At 40.6% G+C, this 14597-nt stretch overlaps 2 pseudogenes; one reads left to right on the top strand and one right to left on the bottom strand.

Annotated features, from left to right (window-relative positions):
* The first annotated feature begins 1053 nt into the window (after window positions 1-1053).
* On the top strand, window positions 1054-10177 carry LOC147613001 (uncharacterized; annotated as a pseudogene).
* On the bottom strand, window positions 2542-5702 carry LOC147613002 (uncharacterized; annotated as a pseudogene).
* Window positions 10178-14597: the final 4420 nt, after the last annotated feature.

The following is a 14597-nucleotide window of genomic DNA, read 5'->3' as shown; positions in this document are numbered from 1 at the left end:
TGATGACCAGATCTGGGAACACAAGAGCAAAAAATGCATGTAAAAAAACAGCACAAGAGAGAGAGAGATGTAGGCGTGTAACTGTGCTCTGATATACACAAGAAGATCCCGATATGATACACTGAGTGGTATGGGGCTGGGGGCCTATTTATATGCCCCCCAGATGGGCAGTCGGCCTGCTGAAAAGGCCCTCCACGACTGTACCAAGAGTCAGCTAGCAGCACATGAGGCCCACGACTGCATACATCTAGTCGACCAGCAGTGAGACACTCCACGACTGATGTCTGAGCAGTCGGACAGCTACTGGGTCCTCCAGCTGTCAGGTGGTGTACTTTGCTGCAGTTGTTTTCCCTAGGTGCTCGATTATCTTCCCCCTGGGCTCATTTTTGTGGTTTTTCAGGTGGATTGTTGCATGTTAAGAGCTATTGGAGCTTCCCCTACCCTGTTCTCTATGCATTGAGGGTTGAGCTTGCTCCCCACAGCCTCTCTTAACCTATATTCAGCTATGGTAATGCCCCTTTAGTGGGCTACTCTCATGAATTATGTACAGCTGTGTGGGGAATATGCTTTTTGGCTGAGGCAAGAGCCTCCTTTGTGACAGGAACAGGAGCAGCTAACTGCTGCTCCAAAGCCTGAACAGGTGAGGGTAGTTACCTCACCACGCAGGTGTCCAATTCAGCACTAAATCAGTGCTATTTTTGGACTGTTCAGGGACTGTTCCAAGGCCCAGTTGATGCCAGATTGCAGAGGGACCTTGCTAGGGTCTACCAGGACAGTGTGGTGGTTGTACAGAGCTGAAAACAGGTCTGTACAGAAAATACAGCAAGCTGAAATTCACTATTTGGGACTCAAATGGAGTGCCCAATTGCACTCCCGCTTTCTATTTTCAATCTCTTAATGAAGAAATAAATACTGCAAGGGGCACCGGACTTCGAGGCCAATCTGGTGTTGAGCGAGGGAGTGAGGATTCTGTTTGTGTGTATGTCATAAAGTCCAGGTATTTAACAATGTATCTCTAGTCTGACATATAGTTGTTTTAAATATATAGATACGATGAGTGACCACGGCCGTAAAGTGAAGTTGGTGATCATCAAGTCTTTGCTACGAGGCACTGGACTTTCTGGAGATACACTATCAGAGGCCATGACAGATTATGTGGAGATGGATGATGCAGGTTTAGACGGCGCGATTGAGATTCTTGGGAGATTCAGTATGCCCGTACGACCTGGAGAGGGTACATCCTCCCAGCCACATGCAGGAGTGGAGACGTCTTGGCATGCACATACTACTGCGCATCGGTAAGCTTCTTGATTGATAAAATAGTAATGTCATCCATTTTTTACATATAGAATTCTTAATATATATATCCTTTTGATGTCTTTGTTTGCTTAGGACTCCTATCCCAGTTACATCACATCACGAGAGTCAGCGGCTTACTCCTCCTGATGTACCTCCTAGTACTCAGGTGACACCTGATTCACAGGGTAGTGGCCGTTCCTCCCGCAGGTATATCTTTTATGGCGATTACGGATTAAATATCAAGTATTTTTTATGAACTCACATCTCAATATATCGTATGTTTGTATTGCGCATAGGCATCAACGGGGCGGCAGAGTACCACACCACCAGTGCCCCCACCACCAGTGCCTCCACCAGTGCCCCCACCAGTGCCGATGCGCCCGTGCACTGGGACTTTGGGTGTCACATGCGACATCACACCTGACGGGGGTATCCTTCAGGTCGGAGCCGGCATCGCCTTCAGACGCGACGGATGAGAGATCTTTGCATGTCATATCTACAGCGAGTTCATATACCATGGCAGTAAGTATTATTTAACATAAAGAATATGAATTACAGTTTTTTATTTGAATTACTAACTGACTTTATTTTGCAATGCAGCGATCAACTCGAGGATGACGAGAAATATGTCATCAACACACTGGAGACGGAGTTTGGGGCAGGATGGAGTCGGAAGTGGTTGCTAAAACAAATGTGTAAACTCCTGAGTCATCGACGCGACAATGCACATGCGACAATGCACAGTAAGTAGAGAGAGAGAAATGAAACAAAATGAAATGCTATATTTACGTCTTCAAAAGGCCAAGATGACCTATGAGACCAAAAAGTTACCACCAGAGAGCTCTGATACCAATGGGTAGCATGGGGTGTGTTGCGGTTAAGGGTACTGCGGGTAGTCACTGAGGGTGCTGCTGGAACTACTGCCACGAAATGCTAGAAGACTGCTGGCTTTTCGATGGTCTACTGCTAGGCCAAGTCGATCCAGGGAACCGCTTGATTGCACGTACTGAAGGTTGAGATGCTGATACACTGGGGTTGAAACGCAAGATAGAACCCTGTACACAACTAGAGTAAGAAAACCGAGTCTGAGGGGAATCAAACCCCGACACTAGCCATATGAGGCTATCACCACGAGACTCCCCACCACCCACCCTTGTTAGTAAGTTTATAAAAAAAAAACAAGACTTCACAATGAATGATTTTGAGATTAAATCTTACCGATCCGTGAGTTGATACGTAAGACTACTGGTCCTCATCATCATCTCTGAGATAAACCGTCAATACAATTTCATCTTCATTATCCTTGTTGACTTCTTCGAACTCCTCGATCGTTAAATTTGTGTTCATGTTCATTTCCTCCGTAGGCTCGACATCCATTGTTTCCTCCTCTTCGGTGTCTGTAGTGTTAGAGTCTGGATCGTTGTCGTTCTCATCACCTACAATGTCATCATGATCGACGGATAGAAGAATTCTATACCTCTCTAAGGTCGATGTGTCTAGATTCGAGGATGTAATCAAATCATCCTGATCCGCTATCTCAGAGTCAACGCTATCAAACAAGTGTCGACCTCTAGGTTGGACATGCACAACTTGCCACCATGGATGAGCATCTGTATTCTTGTAAAAGAATGCTTGTTCAACATGAGTTGGCAGAATGTAAGGCTCTTTTGTTGCACGCAATAACTTCGAGGAGTCGACGGACCAAAATCCGGACGGTTCTCTTTTCATTGTGGCATTATTGCCTTTATACCCGGCGCACGGAACCAATCCACCTTCAAAACCACCTGTCCAAATACACGAATCAAAACTTTAGAATTATGTTTAGCTTTAAGAAATCTACATGTTATTTTTGCATGAAGAGAGATCTCATTTACCTACTTGAAGATACGATATGATACTTCATAAATGCCGACTATGGTTCAGTTCACTGTCGATAAGATTTGTGTCTCTGGAACTTGCACGTGATAATTGCTTAAAAGAGGCAACAATGCAAGAATCCTGAGTTATACGTAAGTCGTCAGACGTAATTGCACGTGATAATTGCTTAAAAGAGGCAACAACACAAGAATCCTGAGTTATACGTAAGTCGTCAGACGTAAGTCATCAATAGATTTTATCCGAAGATGATGTCCATAAGCCCACATGTTGGTATACATTTGAGCCTACACCAAAACATAAATTATTAAAAAAATTTGAGATTCATTTGTTTAGTTCAGAGTTTTCAAAACCAAACAAGTTACCTGTTTTTCACACCCGATCATAAACTCTCTTTGTTCCGTAGAGATTGGCTCATGATCACTAACCGCACGTTGCATACGGGTGTATAACCAATCCATGAAAGTAGGTACGTCCCCATCGTTATTTACATTGGTTTGACGTCTAGATCTCCTCTTTTTACGTCTACCAACAACTCGTTTGCTTGCAAGTTCCTCCTCGTACTCATCAACGAATTGTTGCATGCATTCGCTATTATAGACAATGAAAGTAGAAATATTCAATTTATCTTGGATCTTAAGTCGAAAAGGGACTCCCTTACTACCGGACAATACCTCGTCATACATGGTAGAAGACGACTCATTTGTCCATACGCGTGGAGCTTCAAAATTGGTTTTCTCAAGGTATTCACAAACGTAATACATGCATTCTTCAAGCATCCACCCCTCCGCCATAGAACCCTCTGGTCTTGTTTTTTGACGTACATAACCTTTCAATACTCCCATAAACCTCTCGACCCAAAACATCCATCGAGTGCTGACAATACCAGCGAGCTCTATCTCGTCTACTAGATGGATTAGAAGATGAACCTGGATATCAAAAAAGGAGGTTGGAAATTCCTTTTCCATTAAACAAAGAAGCTCTATACATTCACGCTTCTTTTGTGGAATTGACCCTTTGGCTATCTCTTTAGATGTAATCCATCTATCAGTAAAAGAAAGAAGATATTAGAGATGTTATTGAATAAAGAAGATATGAAATAAAATTTTATACTAAAAATTAATGAGCGATAAATACCTTGCAAGCGATCCAAGGCGATATATCACATCTCGGACTCCTCTTGTAGTACATCCATCAATAACAAGGGGTAGAACATGCTACATACATGATTAATCCGATCAACAAACATACAAGAAAATAAATACTTTCAAAGATCTTAATAGATTTACCTTCACAAAATTGTGCCAATCGTGTGTTTTTAAACCAGACAAGCTCTTGTCATCTAGAGTGAACATGTTTCGACAAGATGCTCCATATCCTGTAGGCGTACGAATCGACTGAATCTTCCTGTTGATAGTCTCCAGCTCTTCTGTCTTGAGCACCCATGGGGGGGCAGGCTCGTAGGTTGTCTCACGTCAAGTTTCATCGTAAAGTGGCCATAGATTGGGCTTTGAGTTTTGATCCTTTAAGTCATTTCTTGCAGCTGCTGTGTCTTTCAAGCCAATGAGGTGTTGCCATAAGGTTTGACCAACGTTCTTGAATATGTGCATGGGATCAAGAAAATGACATATCCTCAAATCCTTCCAATATTTCAAAGTATACTATATCGAAGGACTTTGAGCTACAGTTGGTTTTCCTCTCACTCGCTGCTTTACAGCGTCATCATCATCGCCGCTTATGATCTCCAACTCCGGATCAATAACGGGTCCAACAGTCCACTTTAGATACCAATCCTTTGGTGTCATTGGTATTGGACATCTCCCTTCTTCTACCTTTCCATTAAAATGTATGGCTTGCCTTCTGTCTCGTAGATAATGATCCTCAAATAAAAATCGTCTATGTCGAAGATATATATTTTTGTTGAGGTTTTTGCTATAAGTCGATCTCAACCAATCACCACAAATAGGACAAGCTTTATAACCCTTGGTACATATCCCTGCATGGAAAACATAACAAAGATGATTAGCGTAATGAACATCGTACAAACTTATGAAAGAATATATATATTTAAACCATTTACCTGAGCAAAAACCATATCCTAGAAAGTCGTGGATAGTCCATGCTAAAATTCCACGAACAATGAACTGTGTTTGACCGATGCTTCTGGACATATCCATGACATCAATCCCTCTCCACAAATCTTGAAGATCGTCGATGAGAGGGGCCAAATAAACATTCAGATCTTTAACTTGTCATTTTCTCGGGATTAAGAGTGAGAGCATTAAATGCTCTTTCTTAATGCTGAGATACGGGGGTAGATTATAGTTAATAACTACCACTGGCCATGTATACCATTTACTTGATCTCATTGAAAATGGATTCATGCCATCCAATGCTACACCCATCTTTAAATGGTGTTGTTCTTTTGCAAAATCTAGCCATCGCAGATCAATATGCTCAAATGCAAGACAATCTGATGGAATTCGCATTACTCCATCTTTGCTCTTGTGCTCCGCTCCCCATGTCATAAGCTTAGCTAATTCGGGACTTTGGAACATATGTTTTATACGCGGAGCCAGGGGAAAATGTCTCAATACCTTTCGAGGGACCTTACCTTTCTCCTCTTTATAATGAGGAGTTTGACATTTTGCACATATCACACCGTCCTCGTACTGACCTCTATATAAAATACAATCGTTGGGACATGCATGTATAGAAGAATAGTCAAGTCCAAGACTACTTATCATCTTCTTCACCTCATCATGTGATGTAGGAAGGGAATTGCTTGTCGACAAGAACTTCTGAGAGAGTAGCCTGCAAAGTCCATTAAAAATATGATCAATAAGGACAAAACATATTGTGATTACTCCTAAAATATTTAGATTAAAAAAATGTTAGATTGTTACATACTTCAAAAGTGCTGAAATGGATATATTACTCCATCCAAAACGGTTTTGAAGATTCAGAATAAGTAAGCTTGCACTGAGTCGTGTCAGTTGGCTTCCTGCGTAGATACGCTTTAGAGCTTCTTCTCAAAGATACTTCTCGTTGTTATTAGGAATATCGCTCGCACTATTATTTTGATACCAATCCTCAATAAAATCAGACATGCCATCGTCGTCGTCAATCAAAGATATTGTCCCGCACATTATTGAAGTCCTGAGAATATTGTTTTTTTAGTCTTGCATACGCATTAGGATCACTCCTGCGTAGGATCCTCATGCACTCTATTGACATGTGAGATGCGTCATGTGAACGTTGATTTGTGATATTGTCGATGTCACAATCCGGAATCTACATATTTGAAGGCAATATCAATAGCATGCTTCTATATAAAAGAAATGATAGATACAAAACAGTTACAGACAATAAAAAATGATTATCAAATTAAAATAGAGACAATAGAGAACGTGGTGCAAATAGAACGTGGTGCAAATTAAACTATAGAATTAGGGTACAAGAGGTCCAATAACATTAGGAAATGTATACAATGAAGCTCTTAATCCTCATCTAGTAAGGATGCTCGTGGAGGTCTACGCCATCCATAATTGACCAGCAATTCATCACCAGCACGTAATGATCTAATAGCATTGAACTATGTATCTTTCTACATCCCTGCTCATATGTTCTGGTTCATGACTATTCTCACACTCCACAAACGTGCAATTGGTTCTTGAACTCATCCCTCGACTACTATTGATTAAACCTGCTATGTTTCCTTGAGAGTAAGGTCTTTCATCAACATAGAGTCTTTGTCCTTCTGCATGTGTGATCCCTCTATCAGAAAGAGATGCTGCATTGAGACATAATCCATAAGTACTCATGCTCTGAATGTAGCGAGTAAGCTGATGCCATGGACCCCATCTATATATAGGTCCACAGAAAGACATAAGGGTGACCTCTGAATGAGGGGGCACATGTAAATCCTGTGCAATAAAGAGGCCTCGTCCTGCTCCACTAATGGTAGATGGAGCAATCATGTAGCGACTGCCCCAGAAGCTGAAACCACTCCATCTAAAGGAAGTGACCCTCTCTGCCATCCTCCGTATCGTCTGCGATCATACGTCTGTACTAGAGAATGCAAACGACGGATGATCTCCACCCGTCTCGGCCTCCAAAGCAGGAGGTAGAGGATGTCGAGAAACCTTAAGCTACAGAGTTGACAAGTGACCTGTCCGTGCCGTGTGCGAGGGACATGTGTACCACTGATAGTGAAGTCATCCTCATCATCAAGTGAATATACCTACATATATGATATGGTTACATTATATATGAGCCTTTGATTTATAAAATAACCAATAATAAAACTAAGGGAGAACAGTCACATACCATAGGTCAATGTCGCTCCTCAGGTGGCGGTGCTCGCTCAAAAGTACCATGAGTCATCTCATGTGAAAAGCACTCCCGTCGTGGCCTCCGATATGTGCCACGACAACGAGCACACCAGCATATAATAGACTCGTCGTAGTAGAAATCATCATAAACGGGTTCATGTGTAGTATTGGAACTCTGTGCACCCCAATCACCACGAGTAGGAGGTGGTGGTGTACCCTCTGATTGGTCCGAATCTGATTTTCAAGTACCATAAAAACACGAGTCATTAATCAAATGATCAAGAAGAAAAAAGCAATGCATGAAAGAAAACATTGAAATCTAACAAGTTCTATGGTATGCAATATGAAAAATAAACAGACGCTACTGTAGGGTGGAGACAAACAAGAGGAGGGCTGATATGTGCATGGAGACATGGCAATACTTCCGCAAGGAGAGATGCCTACGAATCACTTTTCCTCAGCAGAAGGTGCGTGCCTTTGCTAATGTATATTAGAATTAATTTAAACTTTGATAGATTAATTCTAATGTATATTAGAATTAATTTAAACTTTGATAGATTGATTCTAAGTATTCTCTAATCTATGTCATTTTGTTTAATGAAATTTACATAGACGGCAGCACGAAAGAGACTGCAAGTTGGTCACACATCTAGACTAGGCCGGATGGGTCGAGATGGATTTGTGGCCACATTTGTGAGTATAAATCGTTCTAATTTTAACTTTCAAAGATACTATTATTGAATGAAGAAATCAATAAGTCTTTGGTTTTGTCTTGATGCAGACCAAAGACTATGGTCGTGCACCTATGGCGCAGGAGATGGAGTACGCTACATACTACGGGTACCGCGCTTTGCAGGCGACACTTCCGGACACACTTGATCCACTTGTGGGTATCACTGATTTATTTTGTGGTTTATTTTCATATTAACTGTAATATATTCTTATTTGATTTCACTAAGTAATGCAGGAGCAACATGGCGAGGAGGACATGACAGAGGTGGCTCGACAGGAGGCCGAGGGGCGACGACGAGAGTCTGAGGCGGGCGGCGGCGGCGGCGTGATCTCGGGTGGGGACATGGGTGGTGGCGGTGGTGATGGTGGTGTTGTGGTTGGGGGCACGGGTGGTGGCAGTGCTGATGTTGATGATGATTCCGAGTCTGATAGTAGCGACTCATGTAGTGATGGCTCACGCGAGGACTCACGTAGTGATACTTAGTGATCTGTTTTGTATATGAGAGGATTGATCACCACACACTACTGTAGACACATGTACATATATTTGTTGATGATATACATGTACATATATTTGTTGATGATATATATTGACATATGTTCTCGTTGCATCGCTGAATTTGTCTATTGTCAAATAATTAATTATTTGTCGGTAAGTTAATTAGCCTAAGTATGTGCGAGAAGCTAGAACGTTATTTATTTATCTGTATGTTTTAAAACAAAACAAATCCTAAACAAGAAAAGAGGCGAGCCCACAATGTAACACATCAAAAGAAGCAAAAGATTGGCAAGCATCACCAATTTCTCAAAAGCTCTTGGAAAGCTAGATAGAGACAAATCAAAAACTTTATCGCAGTTCCGGTGACCGTTTTTCTATGTTAGGCTCTAATATTAACAAGCTTTTGATTTTCATATTTTTTGCAGGGGTCCCTGATTGTACGATACGTATCAACTCAAGCTAACTTTCAAGCTTAAAGATCCGAACCATGAAGTTTCAAAGCACGTGATTTCAAAGTACCAATTTATGTACCACGTAGTTCGAAGTTTCATTATGGAGCCTGATACTAAATCAAGTACCAAGCACCGAATCTAGTACCAAGTACCATGTACCAAGTATCAAGCACCATGTACCAATTACTATGGACCATGTACCAATTATCAAGTACCATGTAGTACCAATTACTATGGACCATGTACCAATTATCATGTACCATGTACCAATTACCATGGACCATGTACCAATTATCAAGTACCATGTACCAATTACTATATGGACCATGTACCAATTATCATGTACCAAGTACCATGTACCAATTACCATGTACCAAGTACAGTGCACCAAGTACCATGTACCAAGTAGCTTGAAAATAGTTATTATTAAAAAAGTTTTTTAATTGTCGTTTTTTGTCCATCCCCGTTTTCATTCGCCGCCGGGATTGCTTACATACATACATTATACATACATATATACATACATGCATGCATGCATACAATGTGCATGCATACATACATGCATGTATATACATACATACATATGACATACATACTGTAAGGACCCTTTTTGATATAGACATGTATATACAAAATTTTGGCATGAAGACTTAATTTTTGGTTGTGTATATTTTGCCTCTTAGTAAAATAATATATTTTGAGTCAATTACTAACATGTCTGGGGCGTAATAGAAGTACGCCACCGTTTGCTTCTAGTCTTCATTTTGAAGGAAAATACGGTCCGGAATACGGATTCGGAAGGAGCCGGAATATCTATATGAACCGGAATGCAGACCGGAATGGAGTTCCGGAAGGCAGAGAGACGGGTACAGAGGAGATCCGGAAGAGTGCAGGACGGGAACCTTCTGCATACAGTACGGAAGAATGCGGGACAAAAACCTTCCGCAAGGTGTACGGAAAACCAGTCAGATTCTGTACGGAAATAAGAGAGTATGGGATACCGGATGAGAGCAAATACCGGATGAGATACATACATACATAATGTCTTACATACATACATATATGTATACATATACAATGCATGCATGCATGCATTATGTATGCATAACATATGTATGTACTACTATATGTGTATGTACTATGTATGTACATACATTATTTATACATATACAATGCATGTATGCATGTATATATGTATGTACTACTATGTGTGTATGTACTATGTATATACATGCACATTGTATATGTGTATGTATATGTATATTTATATGTATATGTATATGTATTATATAGATATATATATAATATGACATATGTACTACATATGACATACATCCGTGCATATATATATACATATATAATGCATGCATGCATGCATTATGTATGCAGAACATATGTATGTACTATTATATGTGTATGTACTATGTATGTACATGCACATTGTATATGTGTGTATATGTATATGTATATGTATATGTATTATATATGTATATGTTTATGTACATGTATTATATAGATAAAGTAAAGCTTGAAAATAGTTGAAGTTAAATAAAGTTTTTTGAACTGTCGATCTTTGTCCCATCCCCGGGATGGCCCTATCCCCTTCCCCGCTCTCGTTCGTTCAGGAATGCTTACATACATACATGCATCATGCATGCATGCATACATACAATGTACATACATACATAGATGCATGTATATACATACACACATGCATGGATTCATACAATGTAGATACATATATACATGTGATATACATACATATATACATAATGTCTTACATACATACATATATAATGCATGCATGCTTGCATTATGTATGCATAACATTAAACATATGTATGTACCCTGAGATGGTGTCCGAATCAACCACTTGATGGCTAGTTAGGACTGCCTTAAGACACCCTTTTAAGACTTCCAAAGGCCCTTGAGAAATCTTAAGCGAGTTGGGACTGAATTACACTTCTTTGCCCACTGCAAAGTGTAGAAAATCACAAAAACTTTGCCATAGTTTCCGTGCAATTTGGCCCAAATCGCAAATAAAATGCAAAAGCAATTTCCCAATATCCACTGATGATGTAATGTCCCAAATGATCATTTATCAAAAGTATAGGCTTGCTCAAGTAACCGCCGTTATGCTTTAGCAAACATCCATGGCATATCCAATCAAGTGACTAATGGCTTCCATAGCCTCGGCATGCTTGCAATATACGATTGTATGTCGGAGAAGAGATTTATGCTTGCCAATCTCCCGGCCAAGCCTTCCCACCCTCGTACCGAGCCCGATTCTAGGTATAAGTTGGGGCCAAGTCTTCACATCCAAGTACCTAATCCCCCCCCCTTGCTGCTTTACCAAAAGCACTCACGATAAGGAGAGTTCATGCCATGCTCTCCCTTGGCCTCTCTACCAATTCCAAGGGTATCCTCACACACATACTTGATTCTATGAATTAAAGTGAATACAATGTGTGTGAGAGTAGTGTACAATCCAAAATATAGGGATGGAATGGGAAGTGACATATACAATTGATTGATAAGATATGAATCGATTCAATCTGTACCCATAATGATTTTATTCATACAAATGAAACAAAAGAAGGTGGATGACATGCTCCTACCTGAGAGTGACAAATCGCAAGCAAGGAGGAAGTAACGCACACATATGTGGATGCTATTCAAAAGGCGATAAAGAGCTATGAAGATCAAACTGCAACAAGATCACACGGGGTAAGAATGCACAAAAAAGGGAAGAAGGAGTATTTATGATTCAGCTGTCCGTCTTGGCGCGGCCTGCTTAAATGGGAATGCCACATGTCCGCTTGTAATAGGTGGAGGGTTTCTGATCGTTTCACGACGTGAAGTGCTAGAGTCAGTTCATGTCGTGAACTATTTTGAAGTGTCTCACAGCGTGAAACATTTCTGAGTGTTTCATGGCGTGAAGTAACTCGGACCTGTTCACAGCATGAAATTGCTTGATCCCTTATGCATGTAAATTTTGATACCCTATGGCTTCGGATATGCTCAAATAGTCAAGGCCGCATATTACGCATTGAAAGAAGGAGAATTGTGCACGTAAATGAATGAACATGTCTTACGACATGAAAGGCATACTCTTTTACCTTGTACCCACTTACTTAGGGATGGATATATTTTAAGATCCTTCTCCTTTTATGGCCACGTAAACCAATGGGGTACTTTGGAACTTGTGGATATTTTTTGTTGCAACCTTTAGTTTAGAGTGAGAGCTTTGGATTTTTCCCTCCATCCAATTGAGGACTGCATCCACTGAATCCATGGTGAACCTGCTCTGTTTCTTGTGCATGTGAGTGCATGCATTTTTACTTGGCCCATAATTTGGCTTAGCTCTTTCTCCTTGATGCATGACATTGGTGGTGTCGCACTCCCTTTTTTACCTGATTGAACAACTTTCTTTTGCTAGAACAATATTGGTTCTTCTTTATCACTTGATTGGTTTTGTTTTTTCTTGGTCTCTTCTGCTATCTTGAAGGTGCTCATCATAGTATAGGGTTTTGGGTGTCTTTATTGGTACCCCCCATACTGTTGCACTCCCTTGATAGTAGCCCTGTGCTGCTGCAACAAGTAAGTCCTTATGGAAACACTGCTTTTGAATGTTAAGTTAAGTGCAGGCTTGATTGGAATATTTCTTTCTATCCTTTGGGGTGCCTTCTTGGTCCCTTTCTTGTAGCATGGCTTTTTCGACTGGATTCCCATGTGGACTTCTTTGTATCATAATACCCTTGGGCTCGAAGCTGGTTTTTGGAATCCACTATTGACGTACTGGGTACTTTTGTTGCTTTGCTTGTGGTTTTCTTATATGGATAAGAGGTTGTGATGTGGGCACTTTCTCTATTATGGCCTCTACTTTTTTTGGTATTGGTGGCTCCATGTCAAATGTCATTGTCTACTTTCCTTTATTTAATGGACTCCATAATGGCACAATGATGGTGTCCTTGCCACCATCATTGAGTTGCGCCGCCCATTCGTCTCATTGTATGTGACAATTACTAGCGCAAATCCAGGATCATCCAAGAATCATCTCTTCCTTCATGGATCATGTAGGCATGACAAATACCTTTCCAACCAAGGGATTATTTCTGATAGAAATATTAACTTTCAAAAATCCCACGGTTTTTGTGGTTGACAAATGCACACTGCGAACTTGTGCATTAGAGGCCAAGGTGAGGTTTGCCTAGAGCTACCCATGTTTCATAGGAGATAAAGTTATTACTTGATCCCATATCAATTAATGCAATGATTTTACTCTCTTTTTTGTAGAAACTCTTACACTGAGATGTGTAGGCTCAATGTCTAGGTCTTCCTCATCAAGAAAGGTGAGTAAATCCATGTTCACATGTAGCTTTTTTTTCATGGAGTCTCTTCTTTGCCTTGGCTTCCCTTGCCTTAGCTTCCTCTAGAGCTTATCGGATTTTTTCTTTAGCTAGCTCCTTCTTTTATTTCAAAAGATGCTATTGTGCGAGCATTTCCTGGGTCAGGGGTCCGTAATATTTTTTGAGTTTGCTTCCATTGATGTAACCTTCCATTTCTACTCCCTCGATGGTTTCAATTCGGACCAACCCTTGAGGGGTGATCTTGGACTCTCTGAAAGGTCCTAACCCTCTGTATTTGGGTTTCTTTTTCTTCATGCCTCTAACTCCATACAAGAGAACGAGGTCTCCCATTTTTAGTTCCTTGTGTTTTAGGTTATGGTTAAACCAACGTTTTCTTCCTAATTTCTTGACCACAAGCCCATGTGATGCAATTAGCTTGGTTTCATCAAGTTTTTCCAAATCAACCAATCTCTTGACTAGTGCATTTTCAGTAATTAAGCAGTTCCTATACTGCAATTCGCAGGCTTGGAACTAAAAACTTTATTGGCATCACCACATCCATGCCATAAGCTAGGCGAGAGGGAGTATACCCATCACTACCTTATATGATGTACTATAAGCCTATAGAGTTGTAGTCAGCTTGTGTTCCCAATCCGTGTGACTGGCTTCTAAGGTTTTTGTCAAAATGGTACATAGAATCTTGCTGGTTCTCTTGGCTTGACCATTTGCTTATGGGTAATAAGGTGATGATTTGCAATGTACTACAAGGAATCCTGTAAGTAAGTGTTCAATCACCTCATTAATGAAATGTGAACCCTGGCTCACTGACTAATTCAAGTGGGAAACCAAATCTAGAAATGACCTGTTCGTGTATAAGAACTTGGTTGTGGTTTGAGCTTTGGCTCGTTTAGAGACCCTCACCTCTTTCCACGTTGTGAAATAATTTGTGGCCACGATCACATATTGGGCTTGTTAGACGGATGTGCTGCTGGACTATGGGTCCAACAAAATCAATCCCCCATTTCTCAAAGGTCTGTCTTACAATTACAGTGGTGAG

This window comes from Cibotium barometz, chromosome 44 (genome assembly GCF_041138505.1).
Source record: "Cibotium barometz isolate CiBa-2024 chromosome 44, ASM4113850v1, whole genome shotgun sequence".
In the NCBI taxonomy this organism is placed as follows: Eukaryota; Viridiplantae; Streptophyta; class Polypodiopsida; order Cyatheales; family Cibotiaceae; genus Cibotium; species Cibotium barometz.
This window is presented reverse-complemented; position numbering and strand designations above follow the sequence as displayed.